Source organism: Ambystoma mexicanum, chromosome 7q (assembly GCF_040938575.1).
Source record: "Ambystoma mexicanum isolate Mex_15411 chromosome 7q, UKY_AmexF1_1, whole genome shotgun sequence".
NCBI classification, from domain to species: domain Eukaryota; kingdom Metazoa; phylum Chordata; class Amphibia; order Caudata; family Ambystomatidae; genus Ambystoma; species Ambystoma mexicanum.
Window position 1 is genome coordinate 1,166,130,198 of NC_090941.1, and position 22,390 is coordinate 1,166,152,587.

Below are 22,390 nucleotides of genomic sequence, written 5' to 3' on the forward strand. Positions count from 1 at the left end.
CCATCTTTCTTGGCTTGCGATATACTCTTCCGCATCTGGAACTGCGAGACATCTCGCTGATGTGATTCGGCAAGGAAATTACATCAGATTTGTTGGATCTTATTTCTCGTACGTTCTTTCTTCCACACACACCACTCTGATCATTCCTACTCTCCACCTTGCTTTGGCCTTCCTTTCTCTCATTCTCTCGTCTCCCCATCTCACTGTCGCTGTTGGCAGTAGAATGTCTACTATTACCACATATCCATACTCTTTCAACATTCCAGATCCTACCATCCTCCGTTCTGACAGAGTGTTTAAATGCCTCCAGCACTCTGATGGGTTTGGACCATTTACAGGGACCTTCTCTGAGGACAGGGGGTAAATTGACTCTTACCATCTTCCCCACTACAGTCTCTTTATCAAAACTGCCCATGGGTCTCTTCTCATCATATACAGATTTATTTCTCAACTGCGTACTTCTGATATTGTTACACACCACCTCAAAGTCCTTATTTACACCATTGTTCTTATTGTCTAACCATAATGGCGCCAATTTGGTACACGCTTTCCTTCCCCTGCTCAACTCAAAAGGGGAAAGGCCCGTAGTTGAGTGAGGTGTGAACCGATGTGCCACAATTCTTTCCTTAACGGCCGTTTCCCAATCCATGCCGTTGGACCATGCCAACCTAATGGTCTGCTTCAACACTTTGTTAAAGCGCTCTACAGTACCATTAGTTTGTGGGTGGTAAATGGCACTCTTTTTGTGTACAATGGAATCATTTTTGCAAAATTCCCTCATTTCCTTGGACCTAAATTGAGTACCATTGTCCGTCATGATGCTACCCGGATAACCTTCTCTCTCACATATCTCTGATAGAAATTTAACTACAATATTACCTGTGATGTTAGGTGCAATGAGTACTTCAACCCATCTCGTGAGAAGATCAATTACCACTAGACAATATTTTTGTATTCCTGCACTGCACACTGGGCCTAACACATCCATACCTAAATCTTTCCATGCTTTATCAGGAATTTCAGTCACAACCATGGTTTGCTTTACTCCCATACAACTCTTATCATTATTGTTGCAAAGGATACAATCCCTGATATATCTTTCTATTTGCAAGTCGCATCCTGGCCACCAGAAGTCATTTCTTATGCGTTGTTTGGTTTTCACCATCCCTTGGTGACCCTCATGACCTAGTTCTATCACTTTTCGTCGTAGGCCACTTGGTGGAATAATCTTGTCACCTCTAATGACTATGGGCCTCATTACACGGAAGGCGGAGGACCAAGGTGCTATTAGCACCTTGGTCCATGCCGGTAAAATACCAGCACCGCCTTGGTGGAAAGGGGAATTACCGCCCCATTCCAAGGTTGGCGGGGCGGTAATTCCCCCTTCCACCACTGCCCTTCCCCATTCCCATTTTTGCCCCATAGGGCATAATAGGAATGGGGAAGGTGCTAATTACGGCACCGCAATTTTGCGGTGCCGTAATTAGCAACAAGGTCCCTTAGCGGGTTGGTTTTTAACGCCTGCAAAAAGCAGGCGTTAAAGCACCAACCCGCTAAGGGACCTCGTAGTAAGGCGGTAATGGTTAACGGTCACCGTTAACCATTACCGCTGTCCGTGTAATGAGGCCCTATGTCATTATGTATATGTAATTCATCAGCAATAAGCCAATATTCTGAAAGATTGGCTTTCTCAAACGTAGCTTTATTCCAAGGACATTGACTGCAGATCAATTCTTTAAGACTGTTCATTGTACTGTCATCTTTTACAGCGTCACTCCATTCCATCTTTGAAATAGATGTGGATTCAATGTTGAGAACATTTTCTGCATTATCATCTTCATCTATAGTTTCTGAAATGTTAGTCAAACGTGACAAACAATCGGCAGTAATGTTCTTAGTTCCTGGTACATATCGCACAGTACAATTGTATTCCTGAAGGAGTATCACCCATCTTCTGATCCGATTGGATACTTTGTCCAATCCCTTGGACATGATAACATGGACAAGTGGCTTGTGGTCTGTCCGACACTCTACTTCACCACCCCAAATGAAACTTCTGAACTTTTCTGCCGACCACTTTATTGCTAAAACTTCCTTTTCTATGGCTGCATAAGATTTTTCAGCTCCTTTCAGAAGTCTTGAAGCAAATGCAATCGCTACTTCTCGGCCATTATGTTCCTGTGTGATAACAGCCCCTAATCCAATATTACTGGCATCTGTGGTGATAATGATTTTCTTGTCACCAGTGAAGTTCTTTAAAGCAGGAGCTTTATCAATTGCAGTTTTTATGAACTCAAACTCTTCCTCACATTCATCATTCCACGCAAAATTCTTCTTTTTATGGCTTCACGTAGAGGAACAGTATGTACGGCAAAATCACGAACAAATTTTGAATAATACTCTGCCATGCCTAAAAACGTGCGTACCTCTTCTTCAGTACATGGCCTTGGCATTTTCTTTATAGCATGAACCAGTTGTTCTTTTGGAGCTATTCCATCAGCTGAAATCTTATGCCCTAAATACTCAATTTCCGCACACGATCAATTTTGCATTTCTCTTTGCTTAAGGTCATTCCTGCGTTATACAGTTTTCCACACACAAATTTCAGTCTTTCATCATGAGGTCTCTTGCTATCCGCACATATAAATATATCATCTCGGAAACATATCACTCCTGGCACTCTGTCAAACAGATTATGCATAATTTTTTGAAAAACAGATGCTGCCGACACCAGTCCAAACGGCATCCTCTTGAACTGGTGTAATCCATCTGGTGTTATAAAGGCAGTAAGATGTTTCGACTTCTCGTGTAATTTGAGTTGATGGTAGGCTGATGTTAGGTCGAGAGTGGAAAAATGACTTGAAGGTCCAATAGTAGATATCAGCTCTTGTATGTTAGGAAGAGGATGCCTGTCAGGTACAACACATTTATTCAATTCTCGCATGTCAATGCATATTCGTAGCTTGCCTGATTTCTTCCTGAGAACTACAAATGGCGACACCCACTCGCTGACGTCTATGCCTTCAATTATGCCTTGACTTTCCATGAGTTTGATCTCTCTACTGATTTCATCTCTCATAGATAATGGGACACTCCTTAACTTCTGAGCTACAGGCGTATGATTAGATTTCAGTCTTATTTCATGCGCATACCCACAAAGACATCCGATCCCATCACGAAACACTCCTGTCATAACATCCTCAGAAGTGCAACTGTCCACTTTGAGATCATTGTTCTGTTTATTAGATCCATCACATACAGTAAACACAGATTCCTCAGCAATTTAATCTATTTTCACCCGTAGTTTGCTTTGATGAGTCCAGCTTAACAGAGGAGTTTGACCAGAGTCGGTGATGTAAATTTTTCCATTGGCTTTTCTTCCTTTAAACTTCAAACTGCCCCAGAACCAACCAATGTTATCTATTCTCACACCACCATATGCTCTGGGTTTGATGTCTGTCTCGTGCAGATATTCATGCTTCTTCCTGTCCCATAGTTGTTGTGGCACGAGTGTATATTTAGCACCTGTATCAATCATCATGTCTATTTCTACTCCATCAATATGAACTTTGGCTTTGGGGCTATCCAATACTTTTTCATCTTCATCATCCATTACAACAAATACACATTCTTCACCTTCATCCTGATCGTTGCGATCACTACTTGAATTTCCTCCTATCCAGTTGGTGGACATACTACGAAGTCTGCAGCACTTTGAATAGTGTCCTTTTCCTTTACATTTAATACATATAATCTTCAATGCTGGGCATTCAGGATCATCCGCCCAATGATTGACACTGTCGCATCTGTAACATCTGCCCTGGCGCTTCTTTCTTGAGTTGGGAAAGGAAGTTTCTCTCTTGTAGTAATTACCCAAATTATTCTTCTGATTAGACTTCTACTTCCCTCTATCTGGTGGTGATTGATACGACTTATTGAATATTTTCTTCTTGACTTTGGTGTTATTCACCATGGCAACAGATTCTTTTTCTTTAGCGTTGTCACATGTCACCTTCGTTGCTTTCATATTATGGAACTCTATTTGAACAGATTTCATCTTGTTCTCAAGTTCTTTCACACATTCCTCAGTGTGTTTCACTTCTTTTGCCACTCTAAGCACTATGTCCAACGAAGGATCATTTTCAGACCATAACTTTTCTCTGACTTTTGCACTCCTACATTCCAACATAAATTGGTATCTTAATCTTTCATCTAGTTGTTCAATAAAGTTACATGTTTTAGCGAGTTTCCGTAAAGCAGTCACATATTTTCAACACTCTCTCCCTCCTCTTGAGTTCTCTTGCCAAACTTGTATTTCTCAAGGATGATACTCACTTTCTTCTCATAATGTTTGTTCATTTTTTTATAGTGCGTTCATATTCATTCATATCTATATCTTCATCATGTGGAAGTTCAGGTAAAGATTCATATTTTTCTTGGCCAGCAGGCCCCAAACAGTGTAATAACAATGACTTCCTCTTGTCTGCACTGCAATTTGGGCCGCATACAACTCCTGCATAGTGTTCAAAGGACCGTATCCACCTCTTCCAAGGAATAATAGGTTCATCTGCATCAGGCATAAACAATGCGGGAGGAGGAACACTGCTGAATGCCATCACAGCACAACTGGAAGGAAAATTCAATAATATCCAGGCGGTATCCAAATAAGCAAACCACAGTTAGAGAATATTTAATACAGGTGTCTCTGAACGTGGATTATGTCATCTGCTTGTATATAATTTCAGCCATAGGCGCTCAAGAAAGTGTTTGGATACACTACTATAGCTGCTGCAACCTCTTTATATCCTTTTATGTAAGAAGGCAGTTCATGGACAAATGTGCAAATGAGTCACTTTAAATCAGTCTTACAATGACTGTTGCAGCCTCTTTTGTATATCTGATCCTTCAGTGTGTGATGGGCAGTTCAAAGAATTAAGCGTGCGTGCCACTTTAACTTTTCAAAGCACCGTATCAGCTTTAATGGCAGTCCATGAAAATATGGTGCGTGTCAATTTAAATAGCCTGGATGAGTACGTCTTCAGCACGCTGTTATGGTAATACATGCACAAGTCTCTTTAGAACCTCGTGCATGTATATTCCATTTGAGAGTGCCTCGCCAGTTGGTGCCTCCACTGTGACTACCCCGGGGGCCTCGAATAAAGCTCTTACTCATCTCCATTTCTGTGTGCCTCTTTATTACAATGGCGACGAGGCACCGTACCCCGAGGCCCCCGGGAGCGTATCATGCCACCTGACTACGAGCACAGCCCCCCCTTTTTACTGCCGCCGACTTCTGCTGACAGCTGACAGGCAGGCCGCTGCGGGCGCTGCCAAGAGAGGCCTCGACATCCTTTCCCCCCATCTTCAGTTCTACACTGAAAAAGGTGCCGCTCCTCCACGCTGGGAGTTCAGAGCGGCGCACATTGCACTCCTGCCCTACTCCAAAAGTGCTTCAGACAGCAGGAGCTGTCCATCTATCAGGTCAGAGGAGGGGGGAGGACGAAGTGAACCTCACACTTTCCTTTCATTGGCATTTTATGTGTAAAACGGACGAGGTGAAACGTGCGCTTTCCTTTTGCTGGCATTTTTTTTGTGTAAAACCCTCACCGCTGCCCTGAGCAGAACCCTGCATCTTTTTCAAAAGCTGCTAGCTGTTGCCCAGCAACGCACACACAGCATTAGCAGTCTTCATTCTCTCAATGGCTACCCTGACCTTCCGGGACTAATTACTCACTTTCTTGGTCCATTGTGACATCACAACTGAACATTCCATCAGGTCTTCCCCGAACCAGCCAACCTGCGCTCCCAGCCCATTGTGAGGTCACAATCTGTACTAAGGACCATCCATACACTGAAGCCTAAAGACTCTGCAGTACAGATACACCTGGGCATTCTCTGAATGGGGTCTCACCCTGCCATTCAAGCAATTCTATAAAGACTGTATCCCAGCGCCTCCTTGCTAACTGCCAACAGTACTGCAAACCTCTGCCTATCACTATAGCAACGGGTGCCACTCAACGCCATTCCTCACCACTTACAACCTAGAATCAGGCACACCACCATGCAGGGCGTTCCGCCTCCCACCAAGTTTCTTCCATGCCCTGGGAGCCCAACCTGCCCATGGGAACAATGGATTGATGGATTCCACGTCTACCTCAGAGCCATTGGGGGCAGCAAATTCAATGATGACCTCAAGGAGGCGACCCTCTTGAACTGTATAGGGGCAGAAGCACTGAGACTTTTCAGGACCCTTCCTGAACCCGGCAACATGGGAGGAGATGGCAACCGCAAGTTTGACATAGCATTGGCCAAACTCACCAGTCATTTTGGCAACAAGACCAACGTAGTACTGGAAAGATACAGGTTCTTTTCCAGAAAGCAGCTCAAAGGCGAGTCTATTGATTCATACATAGCGTCCCTCAGGGCGCTTATGTCAACCTGCAGTTTCACAGGTGTCTGTGATGAGTATTTGAGAGACCAATTGGTGCTGAATGTGGCTGATCCACGCATCCAACAAAAATTGTGGCAAACCAAAAATCCCACCCTGGACCAAGCCACGGAGATAGCAAGGAGCATGGAATTGGGAGATCGATGCATGAGGGAAAGACGTGACCACACGACCAGTGTGGAGATCAAATGTGTCAGCCCTGTGTCCGAGCCTTACGAGCCTCTAGTAGCAGCAGTAAGAAAGGCTCCTCCATCAAGGGGTTCGAAATTTGGCTCAAACAGAGCGAGGCCATACAACTCCCAGAATCCAACGCGCTGCCAGAGGTGCGGATGGTACAAGCATGCAAATCCTGACAAAGAATGCCCTGCCATCGCTATGGAGTGTTATAAGTGCAGCCAGATTGGACACTTTGCCAAAGTCTGCAAGAACACACGGGGAAAGACAACCAGATATGGCGATCTCACCAGGCGACCTTTCACCAGACCGTCCTCTGTGAGAGTCATTGAAAGCAACCAAGAGCACAATGACATGTTATCTATCAGTCCAATGCAACAAACGGTACAAATACTCACTGTAACATCCCAACAACAGAGCAACGGCCCCTGGGTCAAAATGCAAATCAACGGCATATCATTACCGGTAATGGTAGACACTGGCTCCCCCTACACCATCGTGGATCTCAAGACCTTTTTGAGTGTACTCTCTGGCAAGATACATGACCTGCGAAGAACTTGTGTAAGAGCTACCGGTTATGAAAAAACACCCATCGAGATAATGGGATATGTGTGGGTGAACCTCAAGTTCCATGACAGAGAAACATATTGCAAACTCTTTGTAGCCAAAGATGGCTCCTCCGTTGTGGGATGGGAAGAACAAGCCGCCCTTCGAGGAAGAATACACCCTGGAGAAGAAATCGCTGTGCTGAGTGTGCTCAATAATGATATGGACATCAAATCTAATCTAGCAAAACAATTCCCCAAGGTGTTCTGCGACAAAATTGGACTCCTAAAAGGTTTCCAACACAGAATAATCCTCAAAAGAGGTGCTGTACCAGTGGCCCACCGAGTCCGCAGTATTCCCTTTGGAACAAAAGAGGCGTTGAAGAAAGAACTTAAGCGCCTCTGCGATGAAAATATCATACAGCCCATCGAGAGTTCAGAATGGCTTGCCCCTATTGTCTTAGTAAAAAAACCAGACGATTCCATAAGAATGTGCGTCGACTTGAGAGACCTAAACAAAAACATATGGGTTGACAGACACCCACTTCCCAATATATCTGAACTCCTATCGACCATGAAACCTGCAAAATACTTTACAACTCTGGACCTCTCCTCAGCCTATCACCAGATAGCTTTGGAAGAGAGCTCAAAGAACCTAATATCTTTTGTCACACCTCTCGGTGCATTCATGTTTAACAGAATGCCATTTGGACTCGCTTCAGCCGCAGCAGTCTTTCAGAGACTCATGTCACATCTATTTGGAGGACTTGATGGCATACACTGCTTCCAAGATGATATCCTCATATCAGCCAGTACAGAAGAGCACAACGCAAAAATTGTGGGTGTCCTACAGGTCATACAAAAAAGTGGGCTCACACTCAAATTAGAGAAATGCAACATAAAGTGCGACCGAGTTTCATACCTGGGCCATTCCATTGACGCCAACGGCATCAGCCCCAAGAGGAAACTCATGGACACCATAATGAATATTGCCGAGCCTCAAAGTAAAGACCAATTAAGGAGTTTCCTCGGGATGACAGAATACTACTCCAAGTTTATAAACAACTATGCTGATAAGACCAAAAACATGAGGAACATCTTGAAGAAGGCAGCCAAATTCATATGGTCCACTGAATGCAAGAACGAATTCGAAGAAATCAAATTCCAAATTAACCAAGCTCCAGCCTTAGGAATGTTCGATTGTAAAGCCAAAACCATCATATCCGTAGATGCAAGTAAAACCGGACTGGGTGGTATCCTGGAACAGCAACAAGATAAGAACATCGTGACGATCGCATTTGCATCGAGAGTACTGAGGGGAGCCGAACTAAACTATTCCACCATTGAGAGAGAAGCTCTAGGTCTGAGGTGGATTCTTCAGCATTTCAGGAACCTACTTTGGGGCTTACCCATCATACTGAAAACAGACCATAAACCTCTAGTAAATGTCCTTCAGTCCAAAACCCCTCACCTTATATCACCGAGAATAAGACGTTGGTTCCTCGACATCATGCAATACAACCTCCAACTATGCTATACTCCTGGTCCACAAAACCAAGTAGCAGATTGTCTTTCCAGATTATCGACCAACATCGACACTGAGATTGCATCTCCAGATGAAGACATCATAGCTGTCGTAAACCCTGCCATCTCGAGAGATGAATGGAAAATTAATGCCAATACTGATCCGGAACAGCGAGAAATCAGGGAAGCGATAGTTAATGACTGGGTGGAAACGGGAGAGGCTTTAACTACCTTCATTCCCTTCAAGGAAGAATTATCAATGGACGATGAGCATATCTTCAGAGGCGATCGAGTAATCCCACCCACCCAACTCAGAAAAAAAGTACTCCAACTGGCACACGAAGGTCACCTAGGAAGGAGCTTGCGAAAAACAGGTTGAGAAACAACTATTGGTGGCCAGGAATGTGGAAAGAAGCAGAAGAACTGGTCAAAAATTGCTCCACGTGTGCCATGAGTGACAAGCCCAAGATCTTAAGAAAGACCCCCTTACAGCCTATTGAACCTCCCAAATAGGTGTGGTCTAAACTGGCAGTCGACATCATAGGTCCATTCGAGAACCTCGAAACAGTCAAAGTATATATCATAGTACTTGTCGATTACACCTCTAAATGGACAGAATGGGGAATAGCTGAGGACAATGTGACCTCAAAGAAAGTCACAGATTTCCTGACAGAGATCTTCAACAGGGAGGGAGACCCCAAGGAAGTGGTTTCGGACAACGGGTCTCAGTTCATGTCTATGGAATTTGGGGAATTCCTCAAGAAAAGGTCCATCAGCCACATAACAACATCTTTGTACCATCCAATTTCCAACGGACTTGTGGAACGCATGAACAGGCTCGTGAAGAGCGTAGTTCAACTGGCCACGGCCAACAACCTCCCGTGGAGAGAAACCCTCAAAGAAGCTTTACATGCGTATAGAACAACCCCACACACCACCACAAACATAGAGCCCTTCACCCTCATGCGAGGTAGGGTTGCAACCAACCGATTTAGACCGGCGTGGATGTTCTTATACACGGGAGAAGCAAGGGTGAACATGGATCTACTTCAAAAGACAGTAAGAGAAAAACAAGCAAAATACAAAAGACAATACGACTCCAGACATGGAGTAAAAGAGATGATGGTTCGTGAAGGAGACTGGGTATGTGTCAAAGAACCGAAGAAAACTCTCAAGGGTGAATCCATCTTCAGACCTCCACAGAGAGTTGTGAGTTGTCATGGGAAGTCTGTCATCTTCGGTGATGGAAAGAGATGGTCTGGAGATGATCTCATAAAAGTAACAAAAGACATCCAAGAGACCAGCATATCTAAGGACAACAGTCCTGACAGACCATCACAACACACCTCACATCCCCTAAGAGAATATCTCCGTGAACATGTGGACAATGATAGACCTCACTCCATGCATCAAGGAGTCCCCACTGGAAGAATGTCCAGAAGGAACCGCAAAATCATCCAAAACTTCAACAATGACTATGGGCCTCATTCCGAGGCTGGAGGTAAGGGTTAACGGTCACCGTTAATGGCCACGGTGACCGTTAACACTTACCACCATATTCCGAGTTCCCTTTTGCGGGTTGGCATTTAACGCCTGCTTTTAACAGGCGTTAAAAATCCAACCCGCAAAGGGACCTTGGAGTAAATTACGGCACCGTAATTTACGGTGCTGTAATTTACTCCTTCCCCATTCCCATTGAGCCCTATGGGGGCAGGAATGGGGATGGGGAACCGGTATGGTGAATGGGGACTTACCGGTCCCTCCAACCTTGGAATGAACCGGTAATTACTCCATTCACCATGCCGGATATCCATGGAGTAAATAGCTCCATGGTTGCTTACCATGGTGCTCTTTACTCCATGGATAGCTCCAGTCTCGGAATGAGGCCCTATGTCTATTACTAATGTACCCCAGTTTACCCATCTTCCCTCTGCCTCTCCCACTTGACCCCCTTTTTTCCCCCTCACTTTCCTGTTTTTCTTTTTTCTTTTTGCCTTAGTTGGGGGAGATGTTATGGTAATACATGCACGAGTCTCTTTAGAATCTCGTGCATGTATATTCCATTTGAGAGTGCCTCGCCAGTTGGTGCCTCCACTGTGACTACCCCGGGGGCCTCGAATAAAGCTCTTACTCATCTCCATTTCTGTGTGCCTCTTTATTACACACGCATGCGTTATAATTAAGTGGGGAAGTGACTGCCGATGGGGAAATGCTGTGATCAGTTACGGCTCACTTCACGAAAACACATGTCAAACAATGCCCCGTGTACGTATCAATGCTAAAATAACGTCGCGTTTGATGTATCGGGCCGCTGCAACGCTCGGGCATGAGCAGAGCGGCCACGTAACCGTCAGCTGGTATGGGAGGCGGCGGTGGCGGGTTACACAGTTCCTCGTCGCCAAATGAAGTGTCCGCTGATGAAAGGATGACCGTTACAATTGGGCATAAGGCAAGTAACTTTATTTAAAGTATAATTATCAAGTGTATATATATATTAGGAGGAGGAGGGAGACAGTGCGCATCAACAGCAGGAGCTGGAAGCTGTTAATGATCGAGCAGCGCTCCACATTGCATATGGCCCCTTCTTCCTCCAGCACGCTCCAGCACGCTCTCAGCGCTGCTGCATGCTCATGACAGCTGTCTTCTTCTTTTCAACAAAAGAGCACCTGGCTTAATCCGATATCCTCGCGCTTTTACCTGGTTGGAGAGAAGTGATGCAGTATCTGATGCAGTATCCATGGATCAATACTGCATCACTTCTCTCCGTGGGGGGGGGGGGGGGGGGACTCAGCCCAGACTTGATTTGGGGGGGGGTGGTGTGGCCGGGCCACGGAGCCCCCGTACTCGGCGCCCCTGAATGGGGGTCACAATCAGGTGGTGTAAAGCGTTCAGGCTTGTGATACACAGCACTGCATGATGTGGCACACTGATAAAACACTGACCTCGGCAGGCCCGGAGACAGAAACGCGTGAGCATGCGCATAAAGATGTCTTTGTTCAGGGAGGATTGAGCATGCGCACACTCTACCCAGCCCGTAACGAGAAGCAGCAGTGAGCATGCGCATACTGTACCCAGCCCGTAACGAGAAGCAGCAGTGAGCATGCGCACACTCTACCTAGCCCGTAACGAGAAGCAGCAGTGAGCATGCGCACGCTCTACCCAGCCCGTAACGAGAAGCAGCAGTGAGCATGCGCACGCTGTACCCAGCCCGTAACGAGAAGCAGCAGTGAGCATGCGCACGCTGTACCCAGCCCGTAATGAGAAGCAGCAGTGAGCATGCGCACGCTGTACCCAGCCCGTAATGAGAAGCAGCAGTGAGCATGCGCACGCTGTACCCAGCCCGTAACGAGAAGCAGCAGTGAGCATGCGCACGCTGTACCCAGCCCGTAATGAGAAGCAGCAGTGAGCATGCGCACACTGTACCCAGCCTATGAATGATAGAAGCAGCAGTGAGCATGCGCACACTAAGTTGAGGAGCTGCGCGCGTGCCCTGGTGTGCAGGGAGCATGCGCAAACGATCCCCTCTCACATTCTGCGCGTGCCACTGAGCCCGGGGACAGGCACGCTTACTGTGGCGTCTCCGATGGGTCCGCACCCCCCTGCCCCCCCGCCGTGAGTTATTTATCATGAATGAGTTTTATTTACTTTCGTTGACGTGTCTCCTGTCTTTGGACCCCGAGGCCGTGCTCTTTTCTGTGAAATGCAGCCAGGAAGGGGGCGGGCCCATTAGGGGCCCCCTCTGCGCCCCCTCTGATGGCCCCATGTTGGCCCCATGTTGGCGGGCTCGCAGTGGCCCAGAGGGCAATGCCCGAGCAATGCTTCTGAGGGCCCGTCTGATGAGTTGCTGCCAGCAGTTCTGACCAGTTTTACTGAATGAATATTCTTTAGAATGCACAATGTGCATGAGTGTTGGGGACTACCCAAAGAGTCTGTCATGCAAGGCATGCATGGCCGTTTGCACGTGTGCGCCTCTTTTCCATCGCTATCCAAGGCGCCTTTATGCTCCAGTCTGACCCTGCCATTGGTTGAGGCCACGGGGACCTTTTGGTTGCCCCATCTTTCCTTTAATAGCCTCTCATCCTAAACGCTTCTGCATGCATGTAGCAGTGAGGAACCAGTGCATGTAGGATACATGCAGCGCTTCTAGGCAGGGGCCACACTTCAGAGACTGTGGGGGAGGGGCAACCACATTCTAATCAGACTATTCGGGGGCAGCGTCACTGTTAAAACTCGTTCTTCACCTCTAAAACCACCCACTTGGGAGCTGCTGTGAGAATGAGCTGTCTCCTATCCCCCTTGTGATTATTTAAGCCAACCCCGGGTCCTCAGCATCACACATATAAAACACAAGAGCCGTATGGGGTGTTACCTGGCTGCCCACTGCTGCTCTCTGACCGATTACGCCCCGTCTTAGAGATCTTTAAATTGTATTTATTTGTACATTTATAGCAGCGCGCATAGCCCACAGGCATCTAGTTACAGAGCAAACAGAAGTGTCTCAGTGGGGGAAGGGATGGAGAAGGAGGGTTGAACAAGAGAGCTGAAGGCGTAGGACGGTTCTCCACATAGTGGTGGGGGTAGCTTGTTCCACAGAGGCAGTGCCTGGACTGAGAAACTGGAGCCCCCTGTTTTGGCTCATTTGAACCTTGGGGTGACAAAACAGTGACTGTAGGCGGCTCTAGCACGTCTTACTGAAGCACGTTTTTTCAAGTTGTCAGCTAGGTAACCCAGGGCGTCATTCAAGAAACAGCGGTGGTGTAAGAAAGTGGGTGGGAATGTCCACTCTGAACGCAGTCTTAGTAGAACTGGAATTAACTTTTATTAACTTTGAGCCAATAGAAGTATAGACTGTTTTGCTATAACTGTTTTAAAATCTATATTCTACTTCCGGACAGCATTCTTTTAGGACAAGAGGCACCTTAGATTATGGCCTCCTCTCCTTGTTGCTTTGTCTACGGTTTGAGCCCCACAAGTTCATTTCAGACCTTCATGTCTTGACCAAGAGAACACTGTGCCCAGGAAGTGTCATCCCTCCTTTTCGCCTAACGTTATGTTGGTTCACTTCAAAATTACCCAAAAGTCTCTCACTCCTTTTCTCTGTTTCACTCCTCAGCGTTCCAGATCACTTCGCATCTCACAGTTCATTATATAACATTTCTCCCATGGCCCGGCTCGTAAATCTGCATTCCCCGCTCACCTCGATCTGTACGATTCTTCGTGGGATAGCCCTTCTCAAAGTGCGGCCTCTTCGATCGATGCCGCAGCACTGATCAGCTGTGCAGAAGGAGGCGCAGCGGCCTCCGCAGACTCCCGGCCCCTCCTCCTTCTGTTGTGGCCTGGATCGGCTGGCTTCAGGGCTTACGAGAGCCGCGCTACGCGTCAGCTGGGAGGCTCGTCTCAGCCCGCCTCATGATGCTGGCTCCTCCCTCACAACGCTGGGGGCCCGGAGCGAGGAATTCGGCACTTCAGAGCTCCGGCTCAGCTGGGCTTCTCACCCGATCTGGCACATATTTATTGTGACTTCCAATTCGCTCTGGTAGCGACTCCTTCACAAAAGTCTATTCGAATTCTTGGAACTTGCTTAACAGTATTTTTTTGCTCAACAGGAGCCTCCTCACTTAATTTTGCCGGGACAGAGATCACTAGGCCCATTCAAAAACAGCTTCTTCCTCCGGTATAACGGCCTCCTCCTCCTCTCCCAACTGCTGTTATTTTTCAAAACGAAAAAAACATAACAGAGAGACTGTATTAGAAGAAAAGCACCTTAAATCAGCCTTCCAGTCATCATTGTGCCAACGACATGCCAATCTTACAGAGAAAGAGCTCCTCCCCTCATGACTCAGGCTGACCTCATAATCACCTCATGCTTCAACACTTCAGGCTCCATGACTTGCTGACAATTGTCTAACTGGCTCTGAATAATGCTCCGATTTGACCCTTCTCCCCCTGCTTTGTCACAGGTGGGTGAGAGATAGAATTTTGGAAGTAATTCTATCCTTAACAGGGAGCCAGTGGGCTGATTTTCTGGCTTCTGAAATGTAATCCCGTTTGCTAATATCAAGGGCTGCTCTAAGTGCGTTGTTCTGGGTTGTTTGTAATTTGCAAAGGTTTTTAGCTGAGGAACCGCAAAGCAGGGAGTTGCAGTAGTTGAGTTTTAAGCATATGAGTGCACCTGCAGACGGTTTGTGGTAGTGAAGAAAGGTTTGCTGGCATTAATAAGTTTAATCGCATACCTTGCTGTCGAGGCAATGTGGTTGACATGGCGGGACATATAGAGAGAAGAGTCAAGGTAACTGAAGAAGCAACAAAGATTTTGTGTCCGTCTGATGAAGGATGTCCTGAGAGAGACTCTTCAAACGCACGAGGGGCCTGACAAGGAGAAGTTCTGTTTTTTCGTCATTCAGGCAGAGGCTATGTGCAGCCATCCTGGATTGGATGGTTTTGCAGATTTTATTAATCCTAATGGTGTCTTTCAAGTGGTCGCCAGAGAGGGGGTGAGGATAAGGATTTCAGTATCATCCGCGTAGTTAGTATACATGATTCCCAGAGTATCAAGAAGGTCGAACAGTGGCTTGGTGTAAACATTATCCTGAGTGGGTGAAACACAGGAGCCTTGGGGGACCCCACAAGAATTGGGTGTTGATGTGGCAATAGCTTCGCCTGAAAATACTCTAGAGGATCTATTTGACAGAAAGGAGGCAATCCAGCTGGTGGCTTCTAGGGAGAAGTGGGCAGCAGAGGTGAGGGCTTGGCAGAGGATTTTATGTTCAACAAGGTTGAATACAGCTGAGAGGTCAAGAAGGAGGAGCAGTGATAAAGATCCCCTGTCGTTGACATGAAGGAGCTGTTTTTTTAGGTCTTGGAGGGCTGTTTCTGTCCCACGTTTAGGGCGGAAGCCTGACTGGTGGGAGCTTATAATGTGGTAGTGCTCTAGGAAAGTCTGTATTTGTAGGTAGGCAACTCTGTCCATGATTTTGAGCAAGGAAGGGGACTGTGGTGATGGACCCATAGTTGGTGGGGATAGCTGGGTCAAGGGTGGGTTTTTTCACAAGCGCTGTAATCCAGGATTCCTTTAGTGCAAAAAGGATGGAATAAGATTAGAAGAAAGGGTTGATAATGGCGGCGATAAGCGGGAGTAGGGGTTCTGCACAGTCTTTGACCAGGGAGGCGGAGAGTGAATCTCCCTTGCATCAGCATGGTTTAAGGCCAGCGATGATATTTGCAAGGTCAATGTTGTTGATGAATTGAAACTTGAAAGGTGGGATCTCGTCAAGGGTAGGACTGGGCAGCTGGCTGGCGGAAAGCTGCAAGACCTGTTTGGCATGAATTTTCCATTGGAGCTGTGTGATTTCTCCAGTAAGGGTGTCTTGCTCCACCAAGTGTTGTATTTAAACATGGCATCTGGGGGGAGATGTGGGTTTCTTTGAATTGAATTGATATTTTATTTCTATTGCGCTCGTACACAAGTGTTTCAGAGCGGTTCTAGTGCATGAAGTATGGTGACGAGTTCACGGGGGCTTGAAACTGCATTAGCAATTCTTTCATTGTTGATGGCGGTGAGGATGAGCTGTTTGTATTGGTGTGAGAGTGAAGAGAGGAGGCTCTTATTCTTTAGAGTGGGGATTTTGAGCCATATTGATATTTTATTTGTATCGCGCTTGTACACAAGTGTTTCAGAGTGCGACAAGGCAAGGGAGGGGAAACAAGGGAGAACAAAAACAATGATCTTACTAGGCCCAGTGACATTGAAAATGCACACGTGCATGGGAGAGGGAAAGGGGAAAAGTGCATGGAAGGGAGAGAAGTGGAAGGTGCAGAGCAAAGGAGAAACAGATAAATAATAAAAATAAATTAATAATGGCAATAAACGATGGTAGTGCAGCAGCAAGTGACAAGTGCTGGGTTTAAGGCAGCAGACATGGTATGTCTGATAAGTGCAGGAAGAAAAAAAAGGGGGGGCTGTATGGGTACAGATGCAGACCCCAGTGAAAGGGGTGGCCCAGAGGCACTGCGGGTCGATGGCAGGGTGAGCAGGTACCTGGGCCCGGAAGACAGAGGGTAGGCCAGGTGCACATTGCAGAGAGAGAACAAATCAGGAGGGGGAGAAGGCAGAAGCAAAGAAGAAGGTCTTGAGGTGCTTCCGGAACCGGAGATGGTTCTCCTCAAGTTTCAGAATGGCAGGGAGGCTGTTCCAGATGGAGGCCACAGCCTAAGACAGAGATCTACCCCAGGTTGTTTCTTAGAAAAACAATGGACCCTCAGGGAGTTGGAGGTAGAGGAGCGAAGAGCTCGAGAGGGGAGGTATTTTCAGAGGGATAGCTGGAGGTATTTTGGACCCAGGCCCCAGAAAGCCTAGTGTACAATGCAGAGGGTTTTGAATTTAATCCTTGCATCCACTAGGAGCCAATAGAGAGATTTCAGGGCTGGAGAGATACGATACCAGGGCTTGAGTACAAGTCTTGCAGTCCTGTTCTGGATTAGTTGCAAAGGGCAGAGAGTAGAGACAGGTAGATTTTGAAAGAGGCTGTTACAATAGTCCAACCTAGAGAGAACCAGGGGTTGGGCGAGAGTAAGCATTTGGGGGAAGGAGAGGAAAGTACCTCTAGCCAGTATGACTAGTACCTCTAGCAGTATGACTAGCCAGCTCCTTGCAGATTTTGAAGAGTTCAGCCGTGTTGTTAGAGAACCCAGGGATGCAGGCTTGAATATGGACCATCTTCTTAGAGAGGATTGAGAGTCTGTTTTGCCTTTGGAGCAGGCGGCAGGCCAGTTTGTCAGAGGGTGCATCCGAAGCTCCCTACTTCCGTTCAGCTACTCTGCACTTGCGTTTAAGAGCGGCCACATCGGAATCATATCAAGAGTTGCACTTGGTGGCAGGCTTCAGGTGGATCCTCATGACAGGGCAAGGATATCCAGAGTAAGAGTTGGACAGGCAAAGGTTGGAAAGGGCTGTATCAGGATGGGAGTCAGCCACAGGAGTAGGTGGGGGAGAGAAGGTGGAGGCAAAGATGGCCACTGACACTTGCTTCATAGGTCAAATGACCACGAAGGAAGGTGGCAGTGCTGGGTGGGCCTTTTCCAAGGGCCCTGGAAGTTTCAAGTGAGAAGAAAGAAGAAACTGGTCAGTAGTGAGAGGATTTGAGAGGGGGATGTCTGTAAAGATGAGAACATCCAGGGTGTGGCCGGCAGGGTGAGTCGGATCAGAGGGTAGAATGGAGAGGGAAAGAGAGTCACATAGGTTGAGAAAAATCCCAGAGGAGTCTGGGGAGTCCAGGTGGATGTTGATGAGATCCCCAAGGAGGAGAAACTGCGAAGTAGAGGAAAGGAGAGAGGAGGTGATGGCAGCCCATTCGGAGAGGAAGAGCGCAATCTTTTTTTTTTTTTTTTTTCCCAACCAAGGCTGAGCGGGTGAGTGAGGCGCCCAAAATTGTTGCTTTCGGCTGCCCTCCTGGCCCTCTTAAAGAGCTGTGTTGAGAAATTGTTTAATTGTATTTTGCTGCGTGTGTGGCCTTTGTTCCCTGTTCTCCCGCTTCCCTTCCGTGTCTATCCCCTCCTTCCTGCTCGCCTCCCAACCCACCCACCACATCCCCTGATTGGCTCTCTGCACTCTGCTGCCGAGGGTAGTATGCAGCAGTAGCCCACGCTCACCATTTCCCACAGAGGCTGAGCGGGCGAGTGAGGCGCTCGAAATTGTTGCTTTTGGCTGCCCTCCTGGGCCTCTTAAAGAGCTCTGTTGAGAAATTGTTTAATTGTATTTTGCTATGTGTGTGGCCTTTGTTCCCTGTTCTCCCGCTTCCCTTCCGTGTCTCTCCCTCCTTCCCGCCTGCCTCACCACCCACCCACCACCCCCCCTGATTGGTTACTCATTCCTTTTCACCGACTTTCCCAGGGCAGCCCCTATAGCGAAGACCCCTTAAGCAAAGGGTGGCGCCTACCTTAGGCGGCTCCCTGTGGTGTCTGCAGGTGTCCGCTGGGGACGCCTCCCATCCTCATCCTTGGCAGTCCCCCTGAGCTCCCCACTATCCCTTTAACCTAGCTGACTCCCTCACCTTGGTGCTTTCCACCACTGTCTCTTGCATGGTATATTCTGGGTTGTCTTCATCTATCCATGATTCTCAACCTATGCTGTGTATCCCATCTTTGGATTTTTCTCTGTAATTAGTTCTTACATTCCAAGTATCATCGTCTTGCCTAAATGCCCTGCCTTCCGCTGTCTCGTCTGCTGCACCCTGCTATTCAGGATTCTCAAATTTAGGTGTGTTTTGCTCCTGCTATAATATGCACTGGGCATCATTACGACAATGGAGGTAGCCATGCCGCTATTTGCGGCATGGCTACCCCCATAACTGCTACCGGGTCCGACCTTGGAGGGCCCGTTATTTCCCCATTCAGGGAACCCAGACCCGGTACATTCCCTTTCCCGTTTGAGCCCCCAATGATCTCAATGTGAAAGGGGATGATGCTAACAGCTGGCCCGTTAATGACGGGCCCGTAGTTAGCATCCTGGTCCATTCGCGGGTAAAACCAGGCGTCCTTAGCGGGTCCCACGAGTAGACCTCGTAATGAGGCGGTAGGGGGTTAACTGGGCCGGCAGCTCTACCGGCCCCATTAAACAACTACCGACAGGGTCGTAATGAGGCCCACTGACTCAGTATTTAAAATTGCATAGTGAAACCTAGGTGTGTTTTCTCTCCTGTCTTAAAAATGTGCATTTTGGAGCTCTTAATCCTGAGCGTCGACATCTTGTCCTACTGCTCAACCTGCTTGCCTCTCGCTGTCTTGTCTGCCTACTCTAGTGTCCATCTCTAGTATCTCCACCTCTCTCCTCTCCCATCTACTGTATGGTGCTCTCTGTCTCTCCTATCTTTTCTAACTGCTTCTCTATTGACTATCCTGCTCTCCTCACTAAATCTGGTAGGAAAAAGTTTAAAAAGGACATCCTGGTCTCCAACCCAGGCCTCCCTATCGCTGACACCTATACCAATGCCTCCTCCAAGGAAACTCTGACCGACATCCTCTTTGTTGCTCCTTTGCCAGACCTACGGACCCCTCATATGGTCTCTGTGCTCTCTCCTTTCTCCTCTTCTCCCATTAATGGTGGCACCCAGTGGAATGCCCACCTGGCCTCCTACCATTCCTGCAAGGTCGTCATTAATGTTTACTCAAATGGGACGGTCTTGGTCCAAGGCTCTCAGGCCAATCTTCACCTCTTTGATAGACGCTTCCCGCGCCTCTTCAATTTCCTTTTTTCTCCTGCTGTCCCGTCTCCCCTTTCTGTGGCTACCTCGCCCCCCCTTTCTGCCTCCTCCTTGGCTACCTTGCCTTTTCCTTCCCTTTCGGCCCCCCTCGGTCTCCCACTACACCTCTGAAAGGAGTACCTCTGATCTGTACCCCTCCCCGGAAGTCCTTCAAGGATGGCAACCTTCTCCATATTGCCACTCTAAAATCTTGCTCTGCTGTCAAACACTTCTCTGATATCTTTCGCCTCCTGGAAGAACTTGACCTCGATGTCCTCGGTCTCACCGAGACATGGTTCATGGCCAGCTCTGTCACAAGCTTTGACACGCTCCTTCCTGACGGCTACAAGATCCTCTCCCCGCCCAGGTCCAACCGCCCTGGAGGGGGTGTAGCCCTGATCTTCCCCAAGTGGATTCCTGTCTCTGTCACTCCCACCCAGGCCTACTCCTCTTTTGAATGCCTTGACCGCAGGCTCTCTTTCTCCCCTAGCCATTCCCTTACTGTGGCTACTATCTACCGGCCACCTGGTCAGATCTCCTCCTTCCTCTATGAGTGGGCGGACCTCTCCTCCTCACTCCTGGCCTCCACCACTCAACTCCTCCTTCTTGGAGACTTCAACATCCACCTGGATGCCTCCTGTCCTCCCTCAGGACTCTTTCGTGACCTCTGCGACTCTCTCACTCACTATTCTCCCCTCTGGCCCAACTCACTCTGCAGGGCACACTCTGGATGTTCTGATCTCGTCAGACCTTTCCCTCTCCGTCCCCCTCTCCACTCCCCTCTCCTGGAGTGATCACTTTCTCTTCTCCTCCCACCTGACCCTCCCTATCCCTCAGGCCAAGACAACTCCATCACTGCCATCCACCTTCTCAGTCATCCGACCCATGAAGTGCATGTCAGTTGAGGGTTTCACTGCCATCTTCTCTCCCCTCTGCACCTCTTTGGCTGACTCTCACCCTGACACAGCCCTCTCAATGCTCCACTCTGCTATATCTGATATTCTTGATATCCTTGCCCCTGTCATGAGAATCCGCCTGAAGCCCAAAGCCAAGTGCAACTCTTGCTACAACTCAGACCTCATCACCCTCAAACGCAAGTGCAGGGTGACCGAGAGGAAATGGCGTGCTTCATGTACATCCTCTGACAAACTGGTCTGCCGCCTGCTCCAAAGGCAATACCGGCTCTCTTTCCTATCCAAGAAGAGAACGCATATCCAAGTCCGCGTCTCTGTGGCATCAAACAACTCGGCTGAACTCTTTAAAATCTATAAGGAAGTGGCCAATCCTGCTGCAGTCTCTACCTCTCCTGTCCCTTCCCAGGCCCTCTGCATGGCACTGGCTTCTCACTTCATCTCTAAAACTGAAGACATCGTGTTCTCCCTCTCCTCTTATCCCCCCTCCCTCTACTCCCTGCTCTTCCTCTGGCCCTTCTGCAGCCACCACTCCTCCTTCCTTCTCAGCCTTTCCCCTGTTCTCTGCAGACAAGGTTTTTGGACAAGTCCGATCTATGAAAGTCTCGTCAAAACAGGTCGACCCCTGTTCCTCCAAAACCATCAAGGATCACATCGACTCCCTGGCTCCTGCCCTGGCTGATTTCTGCAATCAATCCTTTGCCACTGGAGTCTTCCCATCCCCCCTGAAGCACTCCCTTGCGCACCCTCTTCTTAAGAAACCCTTCGCCGATCCCTCCTGCCCAGCTAACTATCACCCAATCTCCATCACTCCCTTCCTGGGCAAGATTCTGGAGAAACTAGCCATCTCCCAGCTTAATCGCCACACTGAATCTGTTGGTTATCTTCATGACCATCAATCTGGCTTCAGAGCAGCCAGAACCACAGAAACTGCTCTCCTGAACATCCGTGAAGACCTGCTTTCCAACCTTGATGCTAACACCCCTTGTGTCCTCATCCTGCTTGATCTCTCTTCTGCCTTTTTTACACTGTCAACCATGCCATCCTGCTCAGCCGTCTCTGTGATAACCTGGGTATCACTGGTCAGGCCTTGGCGTGGCTGACGTCTTTCCTCTCTGACCGAACCTCCCAGGTCCAACTTGGGTCCTTCCTCTCTGCTATCTTTTTCTCTACCTGTGGTGTTCCCCAGGGGTCTAACCTCTCCCCCTGGCTGTTCAACCAATACCTGGCACTCCTTCCCCACCGCATCGCCGCTCTCTGCCCCAACTTTCAGTGCTATGCGGATGACACACAGCTCATTTTCAGGCTACCCTTAGCCTCTTCCTCTCCTTCCCTCATCTCTGACTGTTTGTCTGCTATCCAGGAGTGGTGTGCCTCCAATGACCTCTGCCTTAATGCCAGTAAGACTGAGTCTCCTCATCGGCACACCCACTCCCTCCTTTCCTGTAGCTCTCTGGCTGGCCTCACTTGGCCCTCTTCCTGTTCTCACCTGCAAGGCTAAAAACATCGGGGTCATCTTCGACTCCACACTCTCCTTTTCTCCTCACATCT

At 48.0% G+C, this 22,390-nt stretch overlaps 2 protein-coding genes across 2 annotated transcripts in view; one reads left to right on the forward strand and one right to left on the reverse strand.

The window, feature by feature from the left end:
* LOC138528729 (zinc finger protein 271-like) overlaps nucleotides 1-22,390 on the reverse strand; it is a 507,619-nt gene that overhangs the window by 161,851 nt on the left and 323,378 nt on the right. The window lies entirely within an intron of this gene.
* The window catches only part of LOC138528821 (zinc finger protein 271-like), a 163,303-nt gene continuing 153,138 nt past the window's right edge, over nucleotides 12,226-22,390 (forward strand). The window contains exon 1 of the mRNA XM_069640712.1: nucleotides 12,226-12,303. The gene's annotated coding sequence lies outside the window, so the exon portion shown is untranslated. The remainder of the gene's footprint in view (nucleotides 12,304-22,390) is intronic.